Source organism: Trachemys scripta, chromosome 4 (assembly GCF_013100865.1).
Source record: "Trachemys scripta elegans isolate TJP31775 chromosome 4, CAS_Tse_1.0, whole genome shotgun sequence".
In the NCBI taxonomy this organism is placed as follows: Eukaryota; Metazoa; Chordata; order Testudines; family Emydidae; genus Trachemys; species Trachemys scripta.
In genome coordinates this window covers 370,872-393,827 of record NC_048301.1, presented here as the reverse complement: position 1 = coordinate 393,827, position 22,956 = coordinate 370,872, and the positions used below count along the sequence as shown (strand labels likewise).

General features: G+C 43.1%; 1 long non-coding RNA gene across 1 annotated transcript; it reads left to right on the top strand.

Moving 5' to 3' along the window:
• The first annotated feature begins 1,644 nt into the window (after positions 1-1,644).
• Positions 1,645-18,621, top strand: LOC117876187. Its single transcript, XR_004645440.1, has 4 exons — positions 1,645-1,679; positions 3,081-3,175; positions 16,392-16,467; positions 18,588-18,621. It is a non-coding gene; the product is annotated as an uncharacterized LOC117876187 (long non-coding RNA).
• Positions 18,622-22,956: the final 4,335 nt, after the last annotated feature.

The following is a 22,956-nucleotide window of genomic DNA, read 5'->3' as shown; positions in this document are numbered from 1 at the left end:
TATTTTACAGCAGTTGTTTGTGGGGAGGGAAGGCACCTGGCCTTGAAATGCACCTTCACCCGTTCCCCTGTCCCATCTTAGAAGGTACAAAAATCTGCCCTTTATGTATGATGAAAACAAAGAAACGAGGAATGACTTAGTTTGCTTGCTCATGGAACCATTTAATATTTCACTCATATTGAACTCCGATTGCCACCTGAAGAGTCAATGAAAGTACAGTATATATTTATACCAGACACAGTACTAAACAAGGCTAAGGAAGAGCTTTACAATTAAATTGGGGTTCTTAACCTTTCCAGTACATTAGAAAAAGTCACAATTATTGGGAAATATCCTAAACACATTCCGTCACTTAAAACCTAGGGCAGAGTCAGAGCACCCATCACTAAGAGAGGCCACACTGCTGCAGTTTCTGTGTTTGACCAATTCCACCATCAGTTTGGCATCAAAGCCATCGGGTGCATCTATAGTGCGATAAAAGACCCACAACACGGCCACAGCTGGCCCGGGTTAGCTGACTTGGGCTTGCAGGGCTTGGACAATGGGGCTATAAATTGTTTGGGCTCAGGCTGGAGCTCAGGCTGGAGCTCAGGCTCTGAAACCCTCTTAAGGGAGTGGGTCTCCAGGGCCCGGGCTCCAGCCCAAGTGTGAATGTCCACACTGCTCTTTGTAGCCCTGCAAGTCTGAGTCAAATGACCAGGGCTTTAAGACTGTGTCAGAGTTGTTTTTTTTTTATTGCCGTATAGGTGTACCTTTAGAGAACTGAGAGGTGCTTGGGTTTCCCTATCTCCCTCTGCCTTGGAGAAGTTTTCTTTCCCATGTTGCATGAGAAACATCTGCATGATGTATTCGGGGTCACCTCAGAATTGGCCTACCTTTCTGTGCCCATAAAATCGCATGTGCCAATAACTGTGGGCACAGTTAATGTAGTTGAACACCCAAGCACCAGTGACTGCGCTCACAAAGCAAATACTCAGGTGTTTAAGTGAAATTCATTGCTTTAGTCTAATCCAAGTTATTGGGCTAAATACAGGATAACAGGGTTAAATTTAATGGCCTGTGTTATACCAAAGGTCAGAGTTAGGGTGACCAGACGTCCCGATAAAATCGGGACCATCCCGATATTTTGGTGTCTGTCTCCCAATATCCGCCGGCAGCACTGGGTTTTTTTTGTTTTGTTTTTTTTCTCAGCCGGCAGGACTCGTGCCTTTTTTTTTTTTCTGTCTGCTGCTCTCCAACCCCATGTGTCCCGATATTTTCTTCCCCTCATCTGGTGACCCTAGTCAGAGTTCCTTGTGGCCTTAAAGTCTATGAAACTGCACTGAATCAACACTATAAATTGCTAACTTTTCCTGTAAGACAGGGTTATAAATGGGGCCAGCCCTAAACCAAATGGTGCCCCAGGCAAGGAGCATCTTCTGACACACCCCCCTCCATTTGTTAAACTTTTGAATACCTTATTTTTGTATTACATTCATAACCCATTTCATGACTTTGATGCACGATTTGCATGCATGGTTTATCCCTGTTATATAAGACTGACTGGTGACGCCCCGCCCTGCCCCTTATATATCCACCAGGGCATGGCTGACAACGTTCTAGGAGGTTCAAGGAAAATGTAGTTCTCAAAGTCTGGAAGGTTCCACGAGATTCTACAATGGTCCAGAACATTCTAGGAGGTCAGTGACAAATGAATCCATATACAGAATACCTGAAACATTTTACTTCAAAGATTCCATTTTCCCTTTTGTCGCTAACAACAAAAACAGCACCCCAAGCCCGGCACCCCCCAAGCCCAGTACCCCAGGCAGTCACCTGGGTCACCTGCCCCAAAATCCGGGTCCTTCTTATAAATGTTGTCCCCACTGTCTGAGTCTTCATTCTGTAGCAGGCTTGGTGGAATCTCCTGGGGGGGGAGGAATAGCTCAGTGGTTTGAGCATTGGCCTCCTAAACCCAGCATTGTGAGTTCAGTCCTTGAGGGGGGCCACTTAGGGATCTGGGGCAAAATCAGTACTTGGTCCTGCTAGTGAAGGCAGGGGGCTGGACTCAATGACCTTTCAGTGTCCCTTCCAGTTCTAGGCAATAGGATATCTCCATTAATTAAATTAAAAAATTAATATCTTCTCTGCAGTTCATCATCCATATGCATGTATCACACTCTAGAGCTCTTGGGGAAATAGGACAGTGGCTATTGAAAGCATGTTAGTTAGAAATGACTTGAAAGCCAGAGATTGCATTTTACATTGTCAAAGAAAACACTATTGTTTATTGATTCTGAATTATGATAAGTGGGCATAGAGGCTACTAGAGAGCTGGGATTTCATCTTCATTAATCCAGCCTCTTCCTTTTATTTTATGGAATGAAGTCTTTCTCTTGGGTTTTGTTTTCCTCCGGTTTTCTTTGGAGGATAAGTTAACACTCATGTAGACAAACAGCATGATATTTACATATATCATTTAAAAGTAATTGCACAGTCAGTATTAATAGATTTGATATCCTGCATGTAAATAATGTGCTTATATCTCAATGAATAATTCATAAATGTCCATAGGTTTCCTTGGCAAAAACCAAGGTGTTTGTCCGTGACTAGTCACACAATATTGTTAATAACCTTGCTTAACATACATTATTCTCTGAATGTTAATGGTACACTTTAACAATTTAATTCGTAAGGTCTCTATAAATGTGGTATTGATCTTGAGATTTCATCTTAACCCACAGTGCTTGATCTATTTTTATTTACACAGCATAATATTGGTTATGAGCTAATCACAATTTCCTAAGGGTTTCCAGTGATTTTATTGGCATTTACTAGAACAGGGCTTAAAATATAGTCAGCATTTAATTAATTGCAACTATCTAAGTGTCTAATTTACCAATATAATTTTACCAAGATAAAGTTACTCTACCATGTTGTTCATCGTAATTTTTTTTTTGTATTTTGTTTGCAACTTAATCAGCATTAAGTTTAGATTACTTTTCTTTGACCATTTTTCATCATTACATTATGAAGAACAAAACACATTAACTTTGCTTCATTTTTTACTCTGCTTATAATGCCTACCATATTGTCAACAGAGCGAGCTGGTGTCAGGGTGTGCTGTGTCTGGAGCTGGTCAGCAAGTCGTCACCTAAATTGTTTGGCAGCTCATCGAATCTGAGACTCTTTACGGGTGTGTACCTCTTTCGATGAAAGTTTCTGAGGTCCAGGATAGTGAGTGGGGGAGGGAAAAGATATGGAGAGGGGGTGAAGTTTCCCAGGCTGACACCTCATCTGGGGGCTAAATCATGAAAATTGCTGAATCTTTGGAAATTGTGCCCAACGGAGACTGGGCTAGAGGGCTTCATGCGGCTGAACCTTTCAGAGGCCTGTGCACTCAGCTTAATTTTTCTATCTGGATCCTTTTGTGGAGGGAGCATGTCCGATGTCCCTGTCCCAGGAAGTCCTGTCTGTTTTGTACTAGAATGGTTACTGTTAGGGTAGAAATGTGTTAAATGGCCACTTCCATATGTGGGGCAGTCCTGTAACCTGGTTTGTGCTTATTTGGATACTTTGCTTCTCTGCTGGAAAACCAGGAAAAACACACGCAGTTTGATACGAAGGCTTTTATTCCACACATAGAATCATAGAATCTCAGGGTTGGAAGGGACCTCAGGAGGTATCTAGTCCAACACCCTGCTCAAAGCAGGACCAATCCCCACAATAAGCTTTTATTTTTCAAGTGAGATTTTACTTAATTGATAAATCTTTTAAAAGTGTTCAGAAACTGATATTTGCTGTTGAGGGCACTGAAAGGTCAGCGTGGATGACATGTAATTATAGAAATTGCACTGTTATAGTTTGCAGAAAATGCTTTTGCCCTTCTTTTTTTGTTTCCTTTTTTTTACCACCCTCCCCCCTACCCCTTTGCAAAGAAAATCTCCACAATCACAGCTTTGGGCATATGTGATTCAGCTTTGGCAAGTAGCAATTGTGTGCCTTCTGCATCAGAAAAGAGAGATCCTCTGGTACGTGGGTCATTCTTCCCACAAAAAGAACGAGGAGTATGTGTGGCACCTTAGAGACTAACACATTTATTTGAGCATAAGCTTTCATGGGCTAAAACCCACTTCATTGGATGCATGCAGTGGAAAATACAGTAGGAAGATGTATATACACAGAGAACATGAAAAAATGGGTGTTGATACCAACTATAATGAGAATGATCAGTTAAGGTGAGCTATTATCAGCAGGAGGGGAAAAAAAAAACTTTTGTAGTGATAATCAGGATGGCCCATTTTTAATAGTTGACAAGAAGGTGTGAGTAACTGTAGGGGGAAAATTAGCATGGGGAAATAGTTTTTACTTTGTGTAATGACCCATCCACTCCCAGTCTTTATTCAAGCCTAATTTAATGGTGTCCAATTTGCAAATTAATTCCAGTTCTGCAGTTTCTCTTTGGAGTCTGTTTTTGAAGTTTTTTTGTTGGAGAATTGCGACTTTGAGGTCTGTAATTGAGTGACCAGGGAGGTTGAAGTGTTCTCTGACTGGTTTTTGAATGTTATAATTCTTGACATCTGATTTGTGTCCATTTATTCTTTTCCCACAAAGTCTGTGTTTGTGCCCATTTCCTGAGAGCAGAGCCAGACCCACTGGAGGCTCTTGGAGGTATAACCCAGGGCCCAAATGTGTTTGTAAATACTACCTGGCAATATTTACAAATTTATTATACCAGTCCTGAAATTACTGCTTCCAGGACACAGTAAATTCAAGGACAGTCAGGCATGTTTGTAGAATCTCAAGCATGGCTGAAGGCCAGCAGGTACCAGTGTGAATGATGCTATGCTGTCACAGTCAGAAATACCAGCACCCTTCCTGATAACATTTTCACCATTACAATCCCTGTGTGCCATGTGTTTTCTGGAATATCTCATCCTGGGTATCTGTTAGTTGGCACACCCTCTAATGTTTCGTCAAAGTGAAGCGTTGGCCTGGAGAATCATTCCCTACAAACATAGGGATTACTTTGATTCACTAGTTGTCAGATCAGCTCACCAGTGACAATGTTTGTGTTTGTTTTTCAAAACTGCAAACCCTTCAAAATCACTCTGGGATCTAAAAATCAGTCGTGTTCTTTCTGGCTGGTATTTCATCATCATCTGGGACTTTTTGGCTTGGAAAAGAGGCGACTAAGGGGGGATATGATAGAGGTCTATAAAATCATGAGTGATATAGAGAAAGTAAATAAGGAAGTGTTATTTACTCCTCATAATGTAAGAACAAGGGGTCACCAAATGAAATTAATAGGTAGCAGGTTTAAAACAAACACAAGAAAGTATTTTTTTCATGCAATGCACTGTCAACCTCTGGAACTCCTTGCCAGAGGGTGTTGTGAAGGCCAATACCATAGCGGGGTTCAAAAGGGAGCTAGATAGATTCATGACACTAAACTGGGAGGAGTGGTAGGTAGGATACAGAGGGATCTAGACAAATTAGAGGATTGGGCCAAAAGAAACCTGATGAGGTTCAACAAGGGCAAGTGCAGAGTCCTGCACTTAGGATGGAAGAATCCCATGCACTGCTATAGACTAGGGACCGAATGGCTAGGCAGCAGTTCTGCAGAAAAGGGCCTAGGGGTTACAGTGGACGAGAAGCTGGATATGAGTCAACAGTGTTCCCTTGTTGCCAAGAAGGCTTACGGCATTTTGGGCTGTATAAATAGGGGCATTGCCAGCATATCGAGGGACGTGAACATTCCCCTCTATTCGGCATTGGTGAGGCCTCATTTGGAGTACTGTGTCCAGTTTTGGGCCCCACACTACAAGAAGGATGTGGAAAAATTGAAAAGTCCAGTGGAGAGCAACAAAAATGATTAAGGGGTGGGAGCACATGACTTATGAGGAGAGGCTGAGGGAACTGGAATTGTTTCTTCTGCAGAAGAGAAGAATGAGGCGGGATTTGATAGCTGCTTTCAACTACCTGAAAGGGGGTTCCATAGAGGATGGATCTAGACTGTTCTCAGTGGTGGCAGATGACAGAACAAGGAGTAATGGTCTCAAGTTGCAGTGTGGGAGGTTGGATATTAGGAAAAACTTTTTCAGTAGGAGGGTGGTGAAGCACTGGAATGGGTTACCTAGGGAGGTGGTGGAATCTCCTTCCTTAGAGGTTTTTAAGACCTGGCTTGACAAAGCCCTGGCTAGGATGCTTTAGTTGGGGATTGGTCCTGCTTTGAGCAGGGGGTTGGACTAGATGACCTCCTGAGGTCCCTTCCAACACTGATATTCTATGATTCTATGGAAGATAGGTCCATCAATGGCTATTAGCCAAGATGGGCAGGAATGGTGTCCCTAGCCTCTGTTTGCCAGAAGCTGGGATTGGGTGACAGGGGATGGATCACTTGATGATAACCTGTCTGTTCATTGCCTTTGGGGCACCTGCCATTGGCCACTGTCGGAAGACAGGATACTGGACTTGATGGACCTTTGGTCTGACCCAGTATGGCCATTCTTATGTACTTATGTTGTTAATAAACACTCTGTACGGAACACTCTGCATTTGGTTACTCCAGTGCACCTAAATTCCCTTCACATTCTGCCCTGAGTTACCTAGACATCCTCACTGATGGCAATGCAACTGCACAGTTATAATCTGGGCAGAATCTGGCCCTGCACACACAACTTAAGGAACAATTTAGTTGATGATTAATGAGTCATAATGGAACCCTATTCCTTCCCTCATACCTGTCTTTGCTCTGCAGGGCATAAGGGAGCAAGAGGAATAGGAACTCTTTTGATTTGACCATTCAAGTAATCAAATCTGACTCCGGATCCACCCAGGATATGGACCGGCAGAGGAAGAAAGTGCACTTTTTAATGAATCGCCCATGTAGAACTGGACGTAGTTAGGCCTTAAAGTAGGGTTAACATATCTGAACTTTCAAAAAAGAGTGCACTCCATTGGGGGGGTAGCCCCGCCCCCTAGCCACTCCCTCCCACTTCCCGCCCCCTGACAGCCCCACCAGAACCACCGACCCATCTAACCCCCTCTGTCCCTACTGTCCCAAACCCTCTCCACACCCCTGCCCCCCTGACAACCCCCCCCCAACCCCCCACCCCCCCCACCCCCCCCCCCCACTCCCTGTCCCCTGACTGCCCCCTTCTCCAACTCCCCGGCCCCCTTACCGTGCCGCTCAGCTTAGAGCAGGTGTCTGGCTCCGCGCCCCAAGAAGTGCCCCGCCCCGCCGAGCGGCGTGCTGTGGCTGTGGAGGAGGGGGGGAAGCGAGGGAGGGGCTCTGGCCACTGCTGCCAGCCCCGCCGCCGCGCTCCCTCACAAGCGCACAGCCCCGCCCCCCAGCACTGCCAGGCGGCATGCTAAGGCTGCAGGGGATAGGGGGAGCCGGGAAGGGGCTTTGGCTGCCGAGGCCCCAATGCGAGCGGCGCTCGGCCGCCCTGTCAGCCGCTTTTTGGTCGATAAATAGCCGACTGGGGGGAAATCCTGGACATTTTTAGATTTTTAGAAATCCCCCCTGGATGGCTATTTAAAGAGCGAAAAGCCGGATATGTCTGGGGAAACCCGGACATATGGTAGCCCTATTTAAAAGACTAACGTGATTTTAGTCAATTTGAATAGTGGAGAGCAAGGTCAGTCCTGTTGTATTACAATTCCCCATCCTGCATTTGATGGGGCTTGAGTCATGTTTTCTACATGTGGCTCACAAAATGTGTGTTCTGTGCAGTCTGCCTGTGCACTAGCATATGGACAAGAAAGACTCGCAGAAGTGAATAATTCTTTCCACACAATAAAATGTCATAATTACAATAAGATTTCTGTAGGAAAAAAAGCCAGGGGACATGGAAATTTTCTCAGAGTTCTTTCTTGAGAACAGAGTAACATTAAGGTCATTTTAGTATAACATTGTAGGTAAGAACATCTTATAGTCTTCTGGGCATTGTCTGAGTGGGAGAATCTCAGCGCAGTTAAGCTGGGTTTGTTAACTCTCTTTGACAAGATCCAAATGAAGCTCATGTTACCATGGAACCCCATACCTGCCATTTTCCCTAATGAAGGGAGGCAGTGGCTGCCTGAGAGTGGGGAAGCTAGGACAAAGGACTTCCCGGGGGGGGGGGGGGGGGGGGGAAGGGAGGAAAAAAGGAGGCCCGGGGGGGGGGGGGGTGTGAGGAAAGGAAGCAGAACAGATGCACCAGACATTCAAAAGCCTGTAAAAAGCCTGTTTCAAAGCCCACTGAAATGAATGGAATGATTCCACTTGGCCTTGGAGTATGTCTCATACACATATACCCCCACCATCTCACCGTTTCTACTTGGTCTTTAGTCTTCTCCCTTGGGCCTGCCTGCCACAGCCCTTTGCAATATTCTGTAATGGAAAAACAATTATGAGCCAAATTATCTGGGAGGAAGAATTTAATAAAAAATGTGAATAATAATTGGGAATTGCTTAAGAACACTTTACTTGATGCCCCAAAAGCTACAATGCCACAATTGAGGAAGAAGCTCATTTTGGCTTAAAAAATGACCTGGTTTAGCGGGAAGAGAAGGCAACTATAAAAAATAGAAGACCGGGGAAGCTGAGAGTAATGAATATAAATCAGAAGCTAGGAATTGTAGAAAATTGATAAGGGAAGCAAAGGGACACAATGAACATTCTATCAACTGAAGAGTTTAAGTATGTTAGGGACAAAAAGAATCCGAACAATGGTATCGGTCCATTACTAGATGGAAATTATGGAATTATCAATAACAATGTAGAAAAAGCAGAAATGTTGAATCAGTATTTTTGTTCTATGTTTGGGGACAAAACAGATAAAGTAGTCTCATTATATGATGAGAACACTCTTTCCATTCCATTGGTATTGTTGTTAAACTGCAGCTGTTAAAGTTAGACACTTCGGAGTCAGCGAGTCCAGAGAACTGGCATTCAAGAGTTTTAAAAGAGCTAGCTGAGGAGCTTGCCGGACAGTTTTGTTTTCTTGTTTTATATTGTGAGTGTTGTTTGAATAACAAGCCCAAGCGTCTGAGGGCCTTTCAGAAGGGACTTCACCCAGTGTAATCTCTAGAATAAATAACCAGGCTCTGGATTATTTCTTGTGTTCCAAAAGGGCTTTCTGTCTGTGGGAAGATTTTGGAAATGGGTCGGTCTCTAAATGCTTTAACGATGCTCAGGCAGATGCCCCTGTACTCCTCAGTATTCTCCTGCCTGCATGCAGAAACATACCCTATTGCTAATGCATTTAGAGCAGATACATTTTACAATATTTTAAGGACTCTTCTATCAAAACAAGAGACCTTCTTGTGCACTTAAAATCTGCAGCATGATTGTCTGCCAATGGTCTGAGTGCAATCAATTTACAGAACAGAATGAAAAACAAGTTGCTTTTTTAAAAAAGAAATTCATAGCACACATTTCTTGGTCTTTAATCTTCACATCCATAAGTAAGTGTACGGAAAAGAGAAACCATATGTTTTTTTTAAAATACTTTCTATTGGTGTTTCATTTCAATTGATCAAAAAAATTGCATAAAGATTTGTATACGAACATTCAATATTTACATAAGCATCTTAACTAAAGGTGCTATTTCAATATTATTATTCACACTTAATGTTTATAACACCCTTGAGCTTGCATATTAAATTTCACCATATTTAAAAGCACATTGAACACCTGTTGCTTAGCCTCAATGACAGATTGACTGATAGAATATGATTCAATTTGGTCAGAGTTTATTTGCTTCACCACATAAAAAGGAGATAGACATGTTAATGGTGTAGACAGTGTGGGAGAGAAAGGAACAGTGTTACAGAGAGTTTATTTCAATCTTTCCCTTATAGGTGCCACTTCAAGGAATCTCAATGATTGTCTTCTAAAGAATATCCCCAGATTTCTGGGACCAACTCATGGCTATAATTTTGTTCAGGCTCAGAGAAATGCTACTTCTTGGCTGGGATAATGAAAGGGCCATCAATAGAGCCCTCTGGGAAAATTATTTTGGAATTCGAAGTGATAGAGGGCTGAATTTTCAAAACATTGAATGGAAGTTGCATGCATGAAATTTAGTTAGCCGTACCTGAGACCTTCTACAGTGCTATAGACCCAGCTTTCATACAGTGTTACATTTCATTGCCACTCAGTATTGCATGCAGAGAAAGTGCCTGTGGTGAGTTTTTGAAGATTCAGCAACAGTTAGGAAAGGAAGGAAAATAAGGAAGCCCTGAGAAACAAGGTGCCTTCGTTTGTTGCTGTCTCACATGTTCCCATCAGTTTGTAACAAACGAAACGCGCTGAGGGAGATTTCACCACTATCGCTGAACTCTGCAATTAGGGCTAACACAAACCAGAGTCATTTCCAGCAGCCTTTCAGATTGTTGAAATTGAATAAAGGATGATGAACAAGTGTGTACGCAGGATACAATTTAAACAATTACATTCCATCTGCCTAGGACAGTGGAGAATAATTACATAGCTGCATATAACAATCTCAATACATATGGATGCGGAGCAAAATAGTCAGTACTCACAGATCGCACAAGACAACAGCTGCTACTTGTAATCACCATGAAGAATAAGAGGAATAGCAAGAATCTTGTTCCTGTGCACAGTCTGACAGTGCCACTTAATACCGTGACTCTGAGCCAAGTGTTTGTGATATTATGAAATCTGCTTGTGTAGAAAGAAAAAACAAGCAAAGCCGGGAAAGTGATTGACAACGATCTTCACCTTTCAACAAAGAAATGGGAGGATTACAAGGAGCAAGCACTTATTTCCTAGGATTCAACAGCACGCCTGCCATTTATCTCCACCAAAGACTCAACACTGGAAAATCAGGAAAGAAGAAAATATATTTTGCTGCATTTTTCACGTTCATGCTGCTGGCGTTGAGGTGGAGTTGCACTAAAGAGGTCCTTCTACTCCACCAGTGAGAGGAGGACAAATTGGCTTGGTTGCATAGGGTTATGGTTCCTGCTTCTAGTGGTGGTGGTTGTGAGCTCAAATCTCTCTGCTTCCTTAGTGGAGAGAGTAAAAGTGGCTGTACCTGTACATTTCCTAGCTGAGTGCCTAAGGCATAGGGCTTGAAATCCACTAGGATTTCCCTGTGCAGATTTGAATCCTGTCCGCAGTTTGGGGGGTCGTTTAGCCTACATAACACAGGAGGTCAGACTAAATGATCACAGTGTTTCCTTCTGGCCTTGGAACCTGGGACACTCTTCACCTCTGTATTGTTGGCTTCCCTTTCGGTTGTAGAATAAGACAGCTCTACCTGCACAGCAGGCATCCCTGGCCTGACTGATCTCTCATGCATGTGTTCGGGCTAGGCTAGATTGTGACAACATTAAGGTGCCTAGGAAAGAACGGTCAATAAAGCACAGTGGTGCTATTGCAGCTGTCCTTTCCTGAGGCACTGGAACTGCGGGCCTCCGTACTAGGCTCGCTCTCTCTCTCGCTCTCTCTTTTTAAACCCTGCCACTTCTACCCCTTCCTGCCCCGATTCAGGCCCAGATTCAGGAGAGCACTTGAATATATGATAAGGGCCATCTCTAATCAGCAAAGCATTTATGCATGTGCTGAGCCTTCACCGACTTCAGTAGGATGCCAGCATTGCTTTTCTAAATCAGAGTCTTGGTCCTCTCCTTTGTCCTTTCCTCTGTGAATTGGCATGGGTTTGTAAGCTCACTAGCAGAAAGTGCAGCCTGTGGGAGAGTCGCCTTGCGAAGCAGGAGCCAGGGGACTATCCGGTGATCAGCATAGGTCCCTCCTAGCAGCCCACATTTCTGTTTCTCATCTTAGTACATCCCTCTGACTCCACAGGTTCCTTTATAGGTAACTAAGAACCACATCATCCACTATTCTACTTTGCTCAGAATGACTTTCCACAATGAAACTCCTATTTTCTGTGTCCCGGTTGTTACATCTCCCTCTCTAACCACTTTTTTCCAAGGTGAGACATCAGAAATGTTCTGAGATAAGAAGCACTTGTGTATCTTAAATATGCCTCTTGCTCATTCAGTTTATGATACTGGAAAGAGGAACAATTGCTACTGAAGAAGCAATAACTTAAATATTTGAAACTGTTTTTAAAATGATCTGCTGGAGGGTGAGAAGGAAATTGCCAAGACAGAAAATGTGGATACAAATGGAAAGAGGAGGGAGGGAAAAGAGGACAGGAAAATGTTGACTGCACTGATATTTTTGAACAATAGGTCTGAGCCATGCATTCAAATAGAACAGAAGGTTCAAAACTACCTCATCACCATAATTCTCTCTGTGATCTAGATATGCAGGGCCACGTGCTCATCTGGCGTAAATCAGTGTACCGCCATTCACTTGCACCAGCTGAGATTTGGCCCAAACTATATTAGAAACAAAATCTGGAGGTGGCTTTGGCTCCGGATTTGCAAAATCAAAGCCTAGGGCTAATTCAGATCCCAACCCCATTTATCCTTAGCCTGAGGTTTCAGAGTTCTGATAGATGTCTCTTGTTAATCTCTGCTCTAAAGATGGGAAACCAGGAAGGGTTTGGGTCTGGTAAATGCAAAACTTTGGATGTTCTGATCTGGCTTCCACGTTCCTCAACCCCTAAAGTTTCAGCCTTCTCTAGTCATAGCAGAATCCTATTCAACAATGGTAAATGTCTGATGGGATCCAGGTGTGCTGAGCACATGGCAAGTGAAAGCTACCAGTGAAGCTCCAAAACTACACAATTCCTCTGTGGAAATAGGACTGCAAAGATTCAGGCAGGACTTAGAGTCAGTGCCATAGAAGAAAAGGTCAATGGGAACAGCACCTGCATGGGAGCATAATGTGGCTAGGCCCTGTCTTTAGTGTGCTCAACACTGCCACAAACAGCCTTCTGCCCACGCCTGCTCCCCCAGGGCAACTTGTCCTACATCCTCCTCAACACTGCAAAGTCAACGAATGGGTGAGCTAATGCAAACAGTACCCCACCTCCCCAAGAGGAAGCCCTCCCGTCGACAGAGCACTGTCTACACCAGGGGGTGTAGGAGCAGGATTTTATAATTGTACTATGAGAATTAATGTATGATTTGATTTCATTCTGCCAGCCACCCTTTTTGAATAGCAAAAAGGAATGACAGACCAGAACAATTCTTATGACTGATTATGGTCACCCTTTTGTTTTAAAATAAGTTATAATGTCTACTATGGTTTCCTATATGTATTACAAATTAGGCACTCTAGTTAAATATACATTTCTTTGTTTTAAGGTTTTAGTAAGTAAAAGACAGGACCTTGTATTGTGTCTATGTTAAGGAGATTAGAGAAACATTGAGGGCCTGAAACCCCAATGTGAATTGTTTTAGTTATAAGATTTAGCAAGGCTTGATTTGTATTCTGCTGAATATACACTACTGCTGCCTGGATACCTTTGAAGGTTTCTGTAAGAGATTGTTTGTGTGAATAAGGAATTCATGCATCAGGAAAAGATAAGGTGTGAAAGCCATCACAAATGTCCAGATAGTCAAGAAAAAGTGAGAGACTTGGAAAGACCAGGAGACAATCAGAAAACATCCATTGTATCCAATGCTAAACATGTTAGCAGCATTGTCGACCTCAGAGGTAAGGCAGGCACCCCCGAAGGCAAGACAACAAATAGAAGATAACGATGGGAAGCCCAACAATAACCATCAAATAATAACACCACTTAAGGACTAATAATTACAGGATGACATTGCAAAATGCATGGACTCAAATGGGAATTTACAACTATAAAGCTGGGGTGTTTTGCCATGGAACTCTGGGTTCAGTCCTGCAAAGCCTGGGAGCATCGGATTGCGACTGACAAGAGCCCAGCTCCTCACTCGTGCTCAATGTAACTGGCCATTAGATTGACTCAAGCTACAACAGACTGGTAACGATAAACATCAACTGGCAGGACTCTGTGTGTGTGTGTGTGTGTGTGTGTGTGTGTGTGTGTGTGTGTGTGTGTGTGTGTGTGAAAAGCATATGCTAACTGTTGTATTTTCAATAAATGTGGCATATTTGCCTTCTCGTATAAAAGACCCCTTGTGCGTTGTATAGCATACCAGGGGGGCGGTTGGTATAACTGTGGATTCACCACTGAGTGGCGTAATTACACTGACATATGTTTATCAGCAAGGTTGAAACTCATCTGTCTGGAATGGGGTTGTGTGTTACAAATTGAAAAGCAACTAGGAAAAACTATGCCTGAGACAGGAGAGAGATGGCATGGCATGGCATGACACCCGGTCAGGAATGCACAGGGTTGATAAAGGGCCCAAGGGAACAACCCCCAAAGGCAGTGTCTGATCTGTCCTGGGTTGGTGTCACATGCTTCTGGCAGATGCCTGAGGCGTCTGGCTTTTTCCTGTGCTTTGACAACACTCGTAGAGTTCATTGAATTGACTGCAGAGACTGTACCTGGAGCACCTCCCTCGGAGGAGTTAAGGAGCTGCCCCAGGACTCCAGCAGGGGTACTCGACCCCGGCTCCTGGTGCAGACTGAGCAGGGCTGATACAGAGAGTGAAGGGAGCAGGAACAGGAGAGCCCTGAGGAAGCCCCGTTGCACAGGAATATTTTCCCCAGGGCCACTCCCACCCCTGTGGAAAAGCCCAGAGTGCTGTATCCAGCTAGGTGCTGATTGCTACCTCTGTATGTGTTGGAGTTTGTTCCTAGGTAGCTCCTGTAGCATTGATTCCATGAGCTACAAGTCTGGGGAAGGAGGAGGAGAGAGAATAGAAGGAAAGGAAGGATGTGAGCTCTGCAAAAGAGTGAGGGGAATAACCTTACCTCTGCTATTATCACACTTCCCGAGCCTCCCTCCAAGGGGTGCAGTACAACACTAAGACCCTGACGAAGCCTTGCCACACAAGTGTATCAACGCGCTCATGCACTCTCTCTCCCTCCTGGGTTGTTCCAACCTCTGTGTCCGGGGGAAGCTGTGAGGCCATGTGGAAGGCCTGCTATACAGGGGTATCTCCTGGAGGGGGCGCCCTGTCCCTCACATTGCCTCAGCAACACCAGGGTCTGTAAATGGGCCGTGGCACCATGAATCGGTGCCAGGGTATGTGCATCAGGCTGTCAGCCAGACCAGCCGAGGCTGACTAGTTGGTCTCTGCGGGGCCTGCCTGACTGGTCATTGGGTGTAATTTGCATTATCAGACTAAATGGTGACAGGTTTCAGTGGCAGCCGTGTTAGTCTGTATCAGTAAAAACAACGAGGAGTCCTTGTGGCACCGTAGAGACTAACAAATTTATTTGGACATAAGCTTTCGTGAGCTATAACGCACTTCATCAGCTGCATGGAGTGGAAAATACAGTAGCAGGTATAAATATACAGCACATGAAAAGATGGGCGTTGCCTTACCAAGTGGGTGGTCAGCACTAACGAGGCCAATTCAATTAGGGTGGATGTGGCTCATTCCCAACAGCTGACAAGAAGGGGGTGAATGGGTTTCTGGTTTGAATGCTCAGCTCTTTCTGTGGAGCTTAAGCAGGTTTTGTTCAGTGTTAAAGGATTAGTTAGGGTTAAGCTAGTATTTGGTTACTTAAAACTCTTATCTTTGGGTTTCAATACATTACCAAGCACAACGGGGAGAAAGCGTGAATATATATGCTAATTTTTATGAAAACATTGTTTATATTTACCAAGTGACACATCTAGAGTTCTTGCACTTTATTGGGTTTAACCCCTGTATTGACATTCTTAGACAAATCTCCTGTGTTTCATGATGATTCCAGTCAGGTAGGAGCCTCACACTGTTCTACATCTTCCTTGTAGCTCCAGTTCTCAGATTTAAAGTTCACATTTCAATGTGCTTAAAAACCACCTTAGATCAAATACTGTGTGTCCAGCAATGTCCAGCTACGTTCTGCTCTCTCTTATCCGAGAACTCAGCAGCATGTGGGCAGGGCCGGTGCAACCATTTAGGCAAACTAGGCGGGCGTCTAGTGGTTGAGGATGCCTAAAAGCCTGCTCAGGCGAGGAAGTGGAGTGGAGGTGAGCTGGGGCGGGGGACGGGAGGGCCGCGCAGGGAGGGCTGCCCACAGTAACAGGGAGGGCGGTGCACAGGGGAACCGCTCCCCGCCCCGATCACCTCCACTCTGCCTCCTCCGCTGAGCACACAGCCTGTGTGTGGGGGGGGGGCGAGGCACTAACTAGTGATTTTGGTATCCAGCGTGAGACTTTCACAGGGCCTGACTGGAGAGGCTGCATGCTCAGCACTTTATGAAAATTCAACCTGTACTAAAGGAGCCTCTGACAGAGCACCCCAAATCCCTAGTCACTTCTGAAAATGGTCACCCTGGATCTTGAGTCAATACCACCATCTGGGGAGAAGTGAGACACCTCCCCTTGTAATCTCCAGCAAGTGGCACTGCCCATCTTTTATCACATCACTTCTATTTTCTCTACATGCAGGACTGATCCAGTGAGTTCAGAATTGCTAACAGGACCCAGTTGAAGGCATGTTTTATGGCAAAAGGAGAGAAACCAGGTAGATGAAAAGGAGTTTGTGTGTATGTGTGTGAGGGGGTGGGGGGAGCGAAGAAAAAAAGGTAACTACCGGTACCTTGGTTTTGCTTTGCAATGTGTGCATCTTTTCATGTTCAGCTCTTTCTTACAATAGAGTCATGCATGTCCCTTTATGTTGAACTACAGTTATATTTTAAAAATAAGCTCAAGATTCAGAAAATAATCCATACTGACATTTATATATACATCATTGCCAACATTTGACAGTTTGGAATATGCATTTGGGTCAATGTGTGAACATCATTTCAGTTTGAATAACTCGTCTTCAAAGGTAGTATAATCCACTAAAGAAAATCCTGTGCAGGTTCACATGCAACAAAATAAACTGCCAAAACCATTCTTTTCTGTTAGTTTAAAATTAAAGATGTGGTCTTGCAAAAAAAGTTTGTCAAAAACTATAACCTTTATACAATTTGATTTTTTTATCATCGCAGCAGTGCATTTTAGCCATTGAATCACATCATTGTACTGGTAAACTTCTGTCACTTTAAAATATTCATAACAACACCCCTGCTATTTAAAAAAAAAACAACAAAACTCCTTCAGTTTCTTAGAGTACAATAAATATTCTTTAATGTATGTGAGAAATGGTTGAATTTTTTCAAAACAATTCATTTTGTGTCCCTATAATTACTTTTAAAATACATTTTACTGAAGAAATCCAAAGAAAAGATTGAAATTTGTGATAAACAGAAAACAATGAAATACAGAACTGTTATTCAAATCATTCAGCGTATGTAATAGTTGGAGGCTTGAAGTAGGATAATTAGAGGTAGTGAACAGTAGCGACACTTTGAAAAGGATCTGATCTGAAGCTCACTGAAGTCACAGGAAAGGCTCCCAGGATTACAATGGGTTTTGGATCAGATCCACAATCACTTTAATGATTCATCCGATGATACAGCAATACAAAGGCTGTTCCAAACTGCAGTGCTAGTCTTACATTACAAGTATATGGTCCTTCTTTCACATCTCTTTCCTTAACACTTTATATTATGATGATAAACTCTGTGTTTTAAACTGAAATGTAGTGACACTAATGTTCTATCTGGCCTCAAAATCTACAACTCTGAAAAACAAATTTTCTGCACAAATTTATAACCTACTTCTTTATCCCCAGTATGCCTTCAAGGCCAGAACTCCAGTGGGTATCATGATTCAGAGATACTTAAGGCCAGAAGGACCACTGTGATCATTTCTAATCTGTCTTCCTGCAGAACACAAGCCATAGGACTTCCCTGAATTAGCTCTTGCTTCAACTCCTATAACTGTGAATGAACTAGAGCATGTGTTTTACAAACCATCCCATCTTGATTTAAAGATTTCCAGTGATGGTGACATCATCTCTCCCCTTGGTAATTTGTGCCAGTGACTAATTACCCTCAATGTTAAAACTGTGTCTTGTTTCAATTCCGAATTTGTTTTCCTCAGTGTCCAGGTATTGGATCATGTTATACCTTTATCTGATACACTGAAGAACCCTCTATTTGCACATTTCTGCTCCCTGTGTAGGTACGTATAGACTGTGACCACATCACTGCTTAAGCTTCTCTTTGATTGAACTCCTGGACGCTATCACTGTAAGGCACTTTTACAAATCCTTTAGTCATTCTCATGGATCTTTTCTGAATCATCTTCAGTTTTTCAGCCTCACTCTTGAAGTTTGGCCATCAGAACTGGGTATGGTATTCCAGTAGCATTTGCACCAGTGCCAAATGCAGAGGCAAAATAAACTCTCTACCGTACTCAATATTTCTCAGTTTATACACCCAAGGATTGCATTAGCCCATTAGCAACATTGTCATACTGGGAGCTCATTATATACCATGACTCCTAACTCTTTTTCAGAGTCACTGCTTCCCAAGGTAGGGTCCCCCATCCTGTAAGTATTGCCTATGCTCTTTGTTCCTAGATGTGTACTTGTACATCTGGCTATATTAAAATACATCTTGTTTCCTTGCACCCAGTTTACCAAGCAATCCAGATTGCTCATTAAAAGTTTCCTGTCTTCTTAATTACCTACCACTCCCCAAGTCTCTGTCATCTGCAAACTTTATCAGTAATGATTTTGTTTTCTTTCAGGTCACTGAACACTTTGCAGGAGGATTAGAATTCAAAATGACCTTGAAAAAATGTAGAATTGGTCTGAAATTAACAAGATGAAATTCAGTAAAGACAAATGCAAAGTACTTCACTGAGGAAATAAAAATCAAATGCACAAGTACAAAATTGGGAATAAGTGGCTAGGAAGTAGTACTGCTAAAAAGGATCTTGGGGTAATAGCAGAATATAAATCAGCAGTGTGGTGCAGTTGCTAAAATGCCATTATCATTCTGGGGTGTATTAACAGGAATATTGTATGTAGAACACAGGAGGTAACTGTCCCCCTGTATTCGGCCCAGCCTGAGTAATGTATCTAGTTCTGGGCACCACACTTTTGAAAGATGTTGACAAATTGGAGAGAGTCCAGAGGATAGCAACATAACTGATAAAAGGTTCAAAAACCTGAGCTATGAGAAAAGATTAAAAGACTGAGGGGGAACCTGACATTCTTCAGATATTTTAAGAGCTGTTATAAAGAGAATGGAGATCAACTTTTCTCCATGTCCACTGAAGACAGGACAAGCAATGGGCTTAATCTGCAGCAAAGGAGATTTAGGTTTGATATTACAAAAAATTATGTCTAAAGTATAGCTAAATACTGGATAGGTTACCCAGGGAGGTTGTGGAGTCCCCATCACTGGATGTTTGTAAGAAAGAACAGGTTAGATAAACACCAGTCAGGGGTGATCTAGGTATATTTGGTCCTGCCTCTGGAGTCTGGACTAGAACTAGATGATGTCTCAAGAATCTCTTGAGCTCTACATTTCTATAGAGTATATGACTGATATGTTGTGACGTTGTGCAGTCTATATGGTTTTATAAAAATTTGATAATAAGTCAATATAATGTAACTGAGATAGTTTTAGAGAAAATACGGTAATAAGTGAATGTAACGTAACTGGGATATGCTTCATGCAAAAGGTCTCTTGTAAGGTATCATTACAAAGCTTATAATCTACTGAGTATGATCATCTGATTTGTATAAATGTACCACTCTTGTATCTAAAACTAGAAATATAAAATGTAACTCTGTGGGCCTATTGTAATTGTGTAAAGTGTGGACCATTAATGATGGTTTGGAATCTTGATGACTCCCATTGTCTGCAGATGGCTGTATTTACCTGTGAGTCTTCCTGTATATGTGTGTGCTGGCAAGTGAGTAGTGAAGTCTTGCAGTGACATGTGATCATGTCACCTGAACTGGAATCCATCTTTAACCTGGTGCTTTTCCGGTGAGGGGGGGTGGAAACCCAGAGAGACAAAGAGTTCCCGCCTTATGCAAAAGATATATAAAGGGGTGGAAGAGAACAGAGAGGGGGAGGAGCCATCATGAAGAATCCCCTAGCTACCACCTGAGCTGCAACAAGAGCTGTACCAGGGGAAAGAATTGTGCCCAGGCCTGGAAGAAGTCCAGTCTGAGAAAAAACTTACTGAAGCATCTCTGAGGGTGAGATTATCTGTATTCAGTTTGATTAGGCATAGATTTGCGCATTTTATTTTATTTTGCTTGGTGACTTACTTTGTTCTGTCTGTTACTACTTTGAACCACTTAAATCCTACTGTCTGTATTTAATAAAATCACTTTCTATTTAGTAATTCACTCAGAGTATGTATTAATACCTGGGGGAGCAAACAACTGTGCATATCTCTCTATCAGTGTTATAGAGGGCGAACAATTTGAGTTTGCCCTGCATAAGCTTTATGCAGGGTAAAATGGATTTATTTGGGTTTAGACCCCATTGGGAGTTGGACATCTGAGTGCTAAAGACAAGCGCACTTCTGTAAGCTGTTTTCAGGTAAACTTGCAGCTTTGGGACAGGAGATTCAGAGCCTGGATCTGTGTCTGGAGCCAGACGGGAGTGTCTGGCTCAGCAAGACAGGGTGCTGGAGTCCTGACCTGGCAGGGAAAACAGAAGCAGGGGTAGCCTTTGCACATCTGGTGGCAGCCCCCAAGGGGGTTTCTGTGATCCAACCCGTCACATATGTGTTAAATAGTGTAGGGCCACACCTGGTCCCTGCAGGATCCCACTAGAAACACACCCCGTTTACAATTACATTTTTAGGCGTATCAGTTAGCTGGTTTTTAATTGATTTAATGTGTGCCATATTGATTTTGTATCATTCTAGTTTCTTAAGCAAAATGCCATACTGTACCAAGGCAAATGTTAGGCGTCTTTTTATTTGTTTATTTTTAAAGATTTGTTCTAGTTCAAAAGGATTTCTATGGCCTGTATTACACAGGAGGTCAGACTGGATGATCACATTGGTCCCTTCTGGCCTTGGAATCCATGGAGTGGAAAAACCCTTATTTTACATCAACAGAGGGTCCTGTGGCACCTTTGAGACTAACAGAAGTACTGGGAGCATAAGCTTTCGTGGGTAAGAACCTCACTTCTTCAGATGCAAGTCATGAAGAAGTGAGGTTCTTACCCACGAAAGCTTATGCTCCCAGTACTTCTGTTAGTCTCAAAGGTGCCACAGGACCCTCTGTTGCTTTTTACAGATTCAGACTAACACGGCTACCCCTCGGTTATTTTACATCAACACTATGACCTTTATCAACCAAACCTGTAGTTTCACGGAGAAAAGAGATCCAGTTAGTTTAACAAGTGAATGTCCATTGTGGAATACAGCCACAGTCCATTGTGGAATTACAGTGCCTAGCACAATGGAGTCTAGTCTGGTTGTGGCATTGAGGTGATACCACAATCAAAATGTTAAATAACAATTGTGAAATCGCCAATGTGCTTTGTGTTGGTTAATGCTCTCCGGTATGTGAGTGGTCTAGAAAGGAAGGTGTCGTGTGGAAATGCACTCTCCTTGATTAAAGGCACAGGCCCACGTTCTGCTCTCACTTCACTTCTCAACTCCTTTTCCCATTTACACTGGGTCAGAGGTGCCCATGATTGTTCACCGCCCCTTCCAGTCCATGGCACGGGTCCGTAGACCTTGGAGTTCCAGTCCTTTTCTCTTCAAACTTCTTTTGATAGACTCTTTCCATCACATCTCTATAAATACATCAGTGGGATAAATACTGGGCGGGGGGAGAGGAGTTATTTAAATTAAGTGCCAATGTGGCGACAAGAGCAAATGGATATAAACTGCCCATCAGCAAATTTAGGCTTGAAATTAGGCAAAGGTTTCTAACTATCAGAGGAGTGAAAGTGAGGTTCAGGAACAGCCTCCCAAACGAAGTCGGGACGGGGAGGGGCAAAAAACCCAACTGGCTTCAAGACTGAGCTTGATAAGTTTATAGAGGGGATGGTATGACAGGACTGCCTACAATGGCATGTAACCCATTGGTGACTGCCAGTAGCGAAAATACACAATGGCTGTAGATGGGACACTAGATGGGGAGGGTTCTGAGTTACTACCGTCGGAGAATAACAGAGTTCTCACTTTTTGTTTGGGTACTGCAAGTCAGATACTTTATTTTCTTAAGCAATTGCATAGAGGGAGAGAGCTAAACAGGTTTTTTAACAGGTAAACAATTACAGCAAGCATTTATACCTTTTGTTACAGACAATAATGAGCAACAGCTGCATTTTGTTTATACATAGGTTATTCTGATATCTTGTTTTCCTCGCTTGTTTAGACTCTAGTCTACATACAATATTATTTACACATTATCTACACAAGGTCGCAACAACTTCACACAGTTCTTTCCCACTTGCCTCACACAATCCTCGCTTCTACAAATCTCGCGTTATTAGGGTTACAGTTAGCCTGACTCTTGCTAACAAACTGTCATGCATTGCAATCCCCGTCCTGTCAGTTCTTTCTCTGCTTTCACAACCCCCCCTTTGTACTACTAGTACCAAAGGCACCTTGTTGCCATTGCCCCTGCCATCTCCTCCATTACACTATTACTCCTGTAACACATCCAAATACAGACAATGCCATATATTTAATAAAACCAACGGCCAAGGCCTTCACACTTTAGTGATTTATTTAAATATTGTTTGAAAAAAATATTTTTAAGGTTCTCACTACAGAGAATTCTTTCTCAGGTGTCTGCCTGGTGGGTCTTGCCCATATGCTCAGTTTCTAACTGACCATCATATTTGGGGTCGGTAAGGAATTTTCTCCTGAGTCAGATTGGTGGAGACTCTGGGGGGGTTTTCACCTTCCTCTGCAACATGGGGGCACAGCTCACTGGGGGGAGGGATAGCTCAGTGGTTTGAGCATTGGCCTCCTAATCCCAGGGTTGTGAGTTCAATCCTTGAGGGGGCCATTTAGGGATCTGGGGCAAAATCAGTACTTGGTCCTGCTAGTGAAGGCAGGGGGCTAGACTTGATGACCTTCAAGGTCCCTTCCAGTTCTAGGAAATAGGATATCTCCATTTATT